This window comes from Odontesthes bonariensis, chromosome 3, assembly GCF_027942865.1.
Source record: "Odontesthes bonariensis isolate fOdoBon6 chromosome 3, fOdoBon6.hap1, whole genome shotgun sequence".
Taxonomy (NCBI): Eukaryota; Metazoa; Chordata; class Actinopteri; order Atheriniformes; family Atherinopsidae; genus Odontesthes; species Odontesthes bonariensis.
Genome location: NC_134508.1, coordinates 45,564,156 through 45,573,859, shown reverse-complemented (window position 1 = coordinate 45,573,859; position 9,704 = coordinate 45,564,156).

The following is a 9,704-nucleotide window of genomic DNA, read 5'->3' as shown; positions in this document are numbered from 1 at the left end:
GCTCAAACAACTTCATCAGGAAACACTGACAAAAGAGAAGGTGGAGATGTCCTCTGAAATCAGCGCAAATGCACGGGACAAAAACAACCTTGAGACAGAGAAGCAGGAGCTTCAGAACAAGCTCAGTCTTACAAAGAAAGACGTGGAGAGCTACATCCGTGAATGTGAAGAGCTCAGAGCCGCCAAAATGAGCCTGACCCAGATGCTGGAGGAGTTCAAGACGAGCAGTCAAGTGACTGATTCTGAAAGGCTTCACCTTCTCCAGGAGAAAGAGGACCTGCTTTCAGTCCAAAGAAAAGTCTCCAACGACAAGGAGGAGCTGCTCAGAGAACTGCAAGACATTCGAGAGAAGCTTCAGGTCTCAAAAGAACAACTGAATCAGTCTAACGAGAAATTGAATGAAGCACTGTCCTCTTCTGAGCAAGAGAAAAAAGCGCTGCGCCTTCAGAATTCTGAAACTGAGATGGCTCTACATGACCTGTTCTGGAAAAGCTGGATCAAAGAATATCTACCACAGCTTCAACGACGTGACAAATGGACCAGAGTCAAGCCCAACTTCACTGCTGGAGACGTGGTCCTCATCGTGGACGACTCTGCACCTCGTGGTTCCTGGATCATCGGCAGAGTCACAGCAACGGTGCCAGACCAGAAAGGACTGGTGCGTCAGGTTTGGGTCAAGACCCCAACCAGCCTTGTATGCCGGCCTGTCACCAAGCTATGCCTCCTTACGGAGGCTCCTGACCCCTGACTGACTTGAAATCTAGGCTAAGTGCTGGTAACCTCTGGCCTATGACTGACCTTTTGACCTGTGTTGACAAGAAAAAGAAAGAGAAGAAAGAAGAAGAAAAAAAAAAATGTCTTCATGGACTTTGAGTGTTGCCGTATTGGGAATGTATGATGTAATGTGCATGCATACTGTTTTGGGTTGTTAGAATATATAATTATTACTGTGTAATGTCGTAATAATTAGGGGCCGGAATGTTACGGACAGATTTGAGTTTTGGGACTGATTGGCATGCTTGGGTGGTGACGTGGGTAGATTGGGTCACGTGGTGATAATTTTGTATTTCACCTGGGCGCTGGGGAGATGGAAGATTCAATCACTAGTATGAGAGTGGGTGACTGGGGAGGCCTACTTTTTGCTGACCGCTTGCTTGGGCTACGCTACACATCTTAAGCTTTAGTTTGCACAGCACTTTGGCACTTTATGCACGTTTTGCACACCTGGCTTCAATCGATATATATGGATTTTAACGATTTTCATTGATGGAATACTGTGACGTTTTAACCTTTGAAGCAAGACAAGTGAATAAACAAGCAAACGGAAACGTGGATCTTCTGAAAGCTTATTTGCACAACCAGCGCGTCGGGCACTACTTCCCCAGTTCAGCTGCTCGGCGACTAAAGCATTTGTTTGCTTAGCCGCCACTTCACCTCTTATATGAATAAATGTGAAATTTCTGCACATTGGTCAAGCTAAATTAAGTTGTCTGAATTAAGATGTCCTCTGATCATTGAAAATCCAAGTATGAATTTACTGTCTGTTGGTCACATTGTAAAGTATAAACACATAGTCTCACATAGGGAAAGTAAATAAGTGTCCAGATAGGTTAATTCGAACAAATAAAATACAAAATAAATTCATTTTATAAATGATTATCCCATGGGGGGAATTGTCTTCTAAATTGAGAGGTTTCCGTGCGCAAAGAGCTCCGTGTGACGAAGGGTCATTAATACCCATATGTGGTGGGTCGGCTAAAAACTCCATTTAAGCAGGTTCCGTGATGGAAGGTCTTCTTCCTCCCTGACGGGTGTTGGGACGATGGATCGAGGACTCCGGGCGCGAAGGGTCTTAATTCCCATGTGTGCTGGGTCGGCTAAAGATTTCGGCATAAGGACACAGGGAAAGAGTTATTTAATTTTTTCTTGAAAATGTGGGGGTGGGTTCCTGCTTGATTGATATTTTACTGCTCATATCATGCAGATCTCAAGTGGTTTCTGTTTCAAAATGGGGGCATTGGTATAGATAAAAAGGGGGAACAGTATTTTAGTGGGTGACCCAGAGTGTTGAAATAAAACGAATGAGTGGAGTGGGTGGACCCCCAGCGATCAAGCACACAGAACCCATAGGTTCTGCGTAGAAGGTTCTTGACCGGCTCCAGAATTCGGGCATTACGCCATTTCATTCACTCTGAAGGACACGTGTAAAACATTTGAATGTGTCACAGAAATTGATCAATGACTGGATAAAGTGTAAACCCGGCTCATTAGAGTTGGTATTAGTTAACACCTTGAATAGATGGCAGAAAATGGTCCCGAGGTAAGAAGAAAAACGAGGGACAGATAGATTTGTAAATTGGACTGGAGAAATGCAGAAAAAAGAGAGTTTGCTCCACTGAGGCTGAGTGTGTGTGTTCAAAATGTTCAAAACAAGCGAGGGAGGGGGCGGTCGGTGGCGTAGTGGGTTAAGCAGCCGCCCCATGTACAGAGGCTACAGTCCTCGCTGCAGCTGGCCCCAGTTCGACTCCCGCACCAAGCGGCCCTTTGCTGCGTGTCTTTCCCCTCTCTCTGCCCCCTGCTTCCTGTCTCTCTCCAACTGTCCTATCATTAAAGGCATAAAAAGCCCAAAAAAATACTTTAAAAAAAACAAGCGAGGGAGTAAGAATCAAGCACATGCATCATACAGAAGGAAGACGTTTATGATATAATTGATCCCAAAGTTCATTGACAGAAGTTAATAATTTTTTTCAGCATCAACGCACTAATAAGAGACCTGTAAGAGAAAAAGAAAAAATCAACAGATTTGGAGGCGAGGCCTGAGGTTTCTAACTAAAGATCAGCTGTGCAGCAGCATCATAGGAAATAATGAATCACAGAGATTAAAAGCCTCAAACGCTTTTTGAGCCATAATGTTCCCAATTTAAGTTTATAGTTGTTCTCTTTGTCATAAATGCGCACACCCTAAGATTGTTTCTTCTCAACCCTGCTTCCTTTTTCTCTCATTCAGCCCGGAGAGTGAGAACAGTCCAAAACAATATGTCTGAGTAGGGTTTAGTTTTGTACTCGAGCAATAATTATTAATTCATCCATCTATTTTAATATGCATATGATTGTGAGATATACCAAAGTGTGTAGATAAACTGAAAACAGCTTTACAATGCAAAAATCGCAGTGATGAGATAAGAAACAATAAAATGTCCAAAACAAATCCAGGAAGAACAGTGTTTGAAACATTCATACAAATTGTTTGTAGAATAGCAGAGTGTTTAGGAGATTTGCTCCTTTAATTGAAAAACCATCTGAAAATGTTCTACAAATTGAAACTTTATGATTTCCACCTGAAGCAGGACTGAGATCAGACAGTCAGACCATATGACATGAGGTTAAACTATCAGGATTTAGGATTTAATATCACAGCCAGACAGTCAGATGTCAAACGATTTGATATCATCTTAAAGTTATTAAAGGTTAGCCTTTATTGTTATTAGGAGATATTAACTTGACTTTTTCGCTGCTCTAAATAGTTTTCCTCTGCCTCTTTTCACCAATTCTGAGTTAATAGTTATCATCAATATTTAGATTCAAACTAAAACATTTGACTATTTAACTAAATCATTTAACTACTTAACTGCAGCAGATCTAAGAAACAATTAATATGCTAACTTAATAAAGCAGCAAAGTGCTTCATAGAGGTTTAAATAAATTAGGCCATTAGGAGAATAACAAAAAAAAAAACAGCTGCAGCGAGACTGAGCCATAACAAGACAAGTCAAGGTTTGTTTTTATGGCGCATTTAAAAACAGTGAGCACAGGGCAGCTTGGTGAGAGCCAAAACAAAATCTATGCAGACACACAGTTAACTTTGGCTGAAGCTATCCCTATTATGTTATTTAATTTAAGATTTACTCCAAATGCCACTATGAATGTTGTCAGGTTGTCCCACATGAGGCCTGGAAAATACCCTGTCCATAGCCTTTTTTTTTACGACAGTATGAGGACTTGTGTGAATGTGTGAAACAACTGAATGAAGTCAACAAACGTGACTGGTCCTCTCCTCTGTGGACGGGACCACACTGAAAAAAAAATATGGAGCAGGGTTTACTTAGAAAAACCTCGTACACGTTTTACACACAGAAATACTAAGTAAATTTAACATGGCAAATTTTAAGTAAAATTTACTTGCATCTCCTTACAGTTTTTATTTGTAATACCAAAGTAATGTTTACTGCTGAAAGCAAATATTTTTTACTTAGTTATATTTTGATTAAGAATTACTGGTAAAAACCTAGTACACGTTTTACACGTAAAAACTACAAGTAAATGTTAGTAATGGCCACACCTTTAAATCTCCCTGAAAAATGAAGACACACAATATCCAGAATTTTGCTTTTTATTTTCCAACACAAAACATGCACACACAAAACAAAAAAAGTGGGCATTTTGTACATATGACAAAATTAAATGTTCAATAAAACACTGAAAAAGAAAAGCAAAAATAAAAAAGAGGAATGGGAGTGTGTGTGTGTGTGTGTGTGTGTGAGAGAGAGAGAGATGCAGAGAGAGAGAGAGAAAGAAAGAAAAGAAAGAAAGAGAGAGAGATATTTGATTTTCAAACTTCATTTATTGCACATTCTTTCTTTTTTTACAAGAGACAGGTAGTTAAAACAGGATTTTAAAAGCAGCCTAAAAAATAAAATAAATAAATACACATATACATGCCTCAGTTAGAGGTCAGACACAACTAATCAGGCTGCAAATCCTCTAACAAACTGTTAAAAGTAAGTGTATCATGTTCAAGATAACACACAGCACTTTTATAGCACCATATCTTCTCAAAAGACCCAAGATCATTCATTTCCTTATAAAAATGAAAATCAACTAGAATTCTTCATTTCACCAAAGTCATAAACACTATCACAATAGCCGCTTTGGGACTGTAGGAACCTTTGGCAGTTCTAATAACCTTTTAATCCGCGGGGCCGTTTTCTCCCGTGTTCGGACATACAGGAACTCGGGGCTTTCTCCCTTAGTTCCTATAACTATTTAGCTCCTTCTCCGAGGTCGGGTCTTTTCATGGTTCTATAGAACGCATCTGACGGAGGTGTTTGGTGGTCGGTAGCTACTAGAGCCTGGCTCGGGCCGGATTTTTCTGTCCGAGCCCGGCCCGCAACCGACAGAAAAGTGCTCAAATCCGACCCGAGCCCGACATTAATTAAAATATTTGTGTCCGAGCCCGCCCGAAGCCCGAGACCAGTGACCAACGCAAGACGGCGCACCCTAATCAGTAAATACACATTGGTGACAGCGCACCATTATCCACCATAATCCATTGTAAAATATACACATTAATGGCGGTGCACCATAACAAATGCACAAGCACTCTTCGACCAGAATAAACACCCATTAAACTCAATACAGAGAGAGAAAGAAGTTGACTAATAAAACAATAGAAACTCGAGTGACCAGAACAGTAGCCCAACTATGCTAACCAGAGCTAAATGCAAACCAATATGGAGCGAAGATAGGCTACTGTAAAATATCAGCAAGACCAGTAGTCAATTCAATAACATATTAGTGAGTTACAAAGTTAGAAATCACTACAGCAGCCCTGTCATAAATTACCACCAGATCAAAAGGTTTGCATACCGTGAAATGTGCGCATTGTCTCTTTCGAAAGCCAGACTAGCCAGAGACATAACTGTAGTGTTACGATAGTAAAAGTGACAACAATAAAACCCTACGCGAAGGACATGACATGATATCAAAATGATGCCACGGCGGACATAATGATTAAATTAAACCTCTATGCCCCTACCTTGTTTTCTTCGTAGCGTCTGTGTGTGCATCATATCTTCTTGGTGCTGCTTTCCTCCAAAGTTTGTCACCATATTGTGCTCTTCTTGCTAGCCCATGCTGCAATGCATTCCTTGGCGAATGCAGTGATTAAACTTCGTAATTTTATATTCTGACTTCAAGAAAGGCATACTACAACATACATTAAAAGACCGCGCTTTCACTGGCAACTGATACTTTGGCTATTATTAAGAAAACAAGGTAGGTACTCCACAACTTGGCTCACAGCATCTTCCGTGCTGATTCTGAATCGGCTGGTTCGGAGAGTCGGCGTTCAAACGTTGCCACTGGCAACTCGCTCATGCACACACCACAGATGCACACTGCATGCTGCACGGCATGAGGCACGAGTAGCCTACCAACATTTTCATTTATGCATATTCAATTATTTATGTTTATCACAAAAACTGATGTTTGCAATGAACTGAAACCTGTCCTCTGGCTGTTTATAATTTTCACGATGTCTGCTTGCTTTCGAGCCCGACCCGAGTCCGACAAGACATTCAAATTTTTTGTCCAAGTCCGGCCCGGCCCGTCGGGTTCCGACCGGGCCCGTCGGGCTTCGGTCGGGTTGCCATACTCTAGTAGCTACGCCCCATGTCATGCTATCACGGCTGAAATGTTTCCTCATAGACACAGACACAACCGGCGGGTGTTTAATAAGTTAAACTTACACTGGTCTCATTTGTCTGCAGCGCTCTGCTCTCCTTTATTCCTTCATGAAATGAAAAAGTATCGTCTCCTGACTCTCTCTGTGAGCTCTTCCAGCCTCGATATTAGACGCCTGATGTGATCGTCCATGATTAATATCACCATCATGCAGACCATGAACACGGTGGCCTCCCCGCTCTCCATATTAGCTTCTTTGTGTTGTTTTTTCTTCTCTCCTTACTTTCTGTTTTGTTTTGTTTTTGAATGTAGCGCTAAACGGCTAACAGCTAACACGTCACTGACGCAGACGGCTGCGCGCGGCGCATCAGTCCCTATCAGGTCCCGACTCATGTGCGAATGCAGACTGAAACAGAAGGACAGTTATCAGAACGAAATTCGAGTAGGACAGTTCTGATAACTACGTTCCTATAACTACTCTGTCCGAAAGCGGCTAATATTGTACCCTGAGTCAAACTCTACTTTGTTCCGCCTACTGACATAAATAGCCATTTTGGACTGTCCAAGTAAAAAATTAAACAATTGACATTTAAACTTAAGTTTTTGACAATATTTGAACCCAAAAATAAAATTTTCCATTGAAAGGTTTTCATTAAAACCCCCAAATAACCTTTTTAAAAGGGAAAACAGAGGTTCTAGTCTCACACATTGCATGAAAGCATGAAAAATGGTTTCCTTCATTGTACAAAAAGGACACTGTTCACTTACACTAGGATTTAAAACTGAAATAAAGGCATTTACAGCCACTGCCCCATGCAAAATCCTCCATTGTAAATCTCCATATTTCTTAGGTAATGGTGACTTGTGAAAGACCCTCCATTGTGGTTTAACCTCCTCAGTTATTTGCAAAACAGCACGCCAAGGTGTGTCTATTCTTTTGTCAAGGTTTTTTTTGTTCATAACCAAAACACACAGTTTATACAAAGCCTTACCAGAGGCAAGGTTACAACCAAGGAAAAACAAAGGCTCAGACTTGAGTAAAACACCAGAACAGTCAACCATATCTGCACTGAGAGTAAAATTAGGAAATACATCAGAGTCATTTGGAGACGTCAAACCCATACAGAAATCATTGAGCAACTTTTTTTCTTCTTCTGTAAACAAACCCTTCCACTTTCCTAGAAGATGCTTCATAACTCTGGTTGACCTTACTCCTAATTGGTTAGCCACTGTATCCGCATTTTGAAACAAAGGACCTGCTAAGTTGAGTAAGTCATTCAGAGTGAGAACTTTGGCGTCACAGAGAATTCCTGTGAAGGCAGGAAAGGACTGTTCATGTGAAAGGTCCAAGATGGAGCCATAGATCAAGGGCTCCTGCAGAAACCAAAAAAGAGAAGTAGAGCTCACAGTCCTCCCAATCCTGAAAAGACTCCATACTTTAAAAAGATTCCGATAAAAAATGGGAAACTTGTTCAAGTTCAGGTGTTTAGGGTCCATCCAGAAAAGAGTCTTGTCTAGACCCAGCCCTTTAAACGTGCGAAGAATGGCGCAAGCAACAGCTTCCCAGCTGCTACTTACTGTCCCACAAAGTAGTCTCTGTATAAACTGTAGACGAAAGGCGGCCGTCCTACTCTGTAGGTGAACCAAACCATGTCCCCCTTCTTCTCTGGGTAAAAACAAAACACTCTGTGGCACCCAGTGTAGGCTGTCCCAAAAGAAATTAACCAGAACAGACTGAATTTTTGAGAGTACATTGACAGGAGGGTCTATGCAGGCCAGCCGGTGCCAGAGGGATGATGCTACCAGGTTGTTTATTATAAGCACTCTGCCTCTATAAGACAATTTATTCATTAAAAATTCCCATCTACTAAGACGGCCCCTCGCTTTCTCAAGCACACCTTCAAAGTTTTTCTGCATAAACTCATCATTCCCAATAAAAAAACCCAGGTATTTAAAACCATCTCTGCACCAATGTAAGTCTTCAGGTAATCTGGGTGCTCCATTCTTCCAATCCCCCATCAACAAAGCCACACTCTTTCCCCAATTTATATTATTAGAGGACAGCCTTTTAAAAATCATGAATTAAACGCAACATGGCATCCACATCCCTCTGGCTTTTAACAAGAATAGCCACATCACCAGCATAAGCTGATAATTTAAACTTAAAAGTACAGTTTGGAAGCATTACACCTTCAACCTCATTTCTTAATTTAAGCAGAAGTGGCTCAATTGCCAAGGAATATAGCATCCCAGACAAGGGACATCCTTGTCTAATACCTCTGAACACTTTAAACGGGGCACACAAGTCACCATTAACCTTTAGCATGCTTTCAATGTCACGATACAGGACTTTTATGTAATTAATAAATTCAGAATTAAAACCAAATGCAGACAAGTGCAAATGCACGCCTTCCAACATCCACAATGTCTCTAATAAAACAAATATTATCGTAAATCAACCTACCAGGCACACAGTAGGTCTGATCAGGATGGATGACTTCTCCTACAACTTTGCTAAGTCTATTGGCCAGAACTTTTGAGAGTACTTTATATTCCACACATAGGACAGAGCAGTGGCGGCTCCTGACATTTTTTTTAGGTAGTGCAATTTCCAGTCTGCGAAAGCTGCATCAGAGTGTGCTGTGCGAAGCTGAACTGATTGCACTGATGCAAACCTGTTATGTTCCCACACAGGAAATAAAATGTCTGATCGTCCAGAAACTCCTTGTCTTCTTTAAATAAACACAACGCAGAGTCGAGGGGTTATTTGGTCTGCCAAATAACCAAAGTGACTGCAATTTCCCCCGTTACGTCCATAAGTACCATAAAAGTCCATAGGACTGAGGTATATTTGTCTAGGTAGCATAATTTATTGTAATAATTTTTAATAATTTTTTGTTATTTTTTGCATAATTTGCCAATCAGTTAATATTACACCTTAACCATTATTTATTTATTTTCCTCATATTGTTCCAGGATTCTATGAGATAAGTAAACACATAAGCTCTTAATGATAAGATTCATTCAATTTTCATTCTAAAGAATGTAATTAAAATGACAGCATATAAATCCAAGTCAAGTGTTTATGGAAGTTTTGGAAAATATGACTTAAACATGGTTAAGTGCAGCTTACTTATGTGAGATTTCTCTCTTTTTTTAAATATAATACTGCACCATTAACAATGAATGTGTCATTATACATTCTGCTATCATTGTCAACATTATATAAAAGATTTAAATCA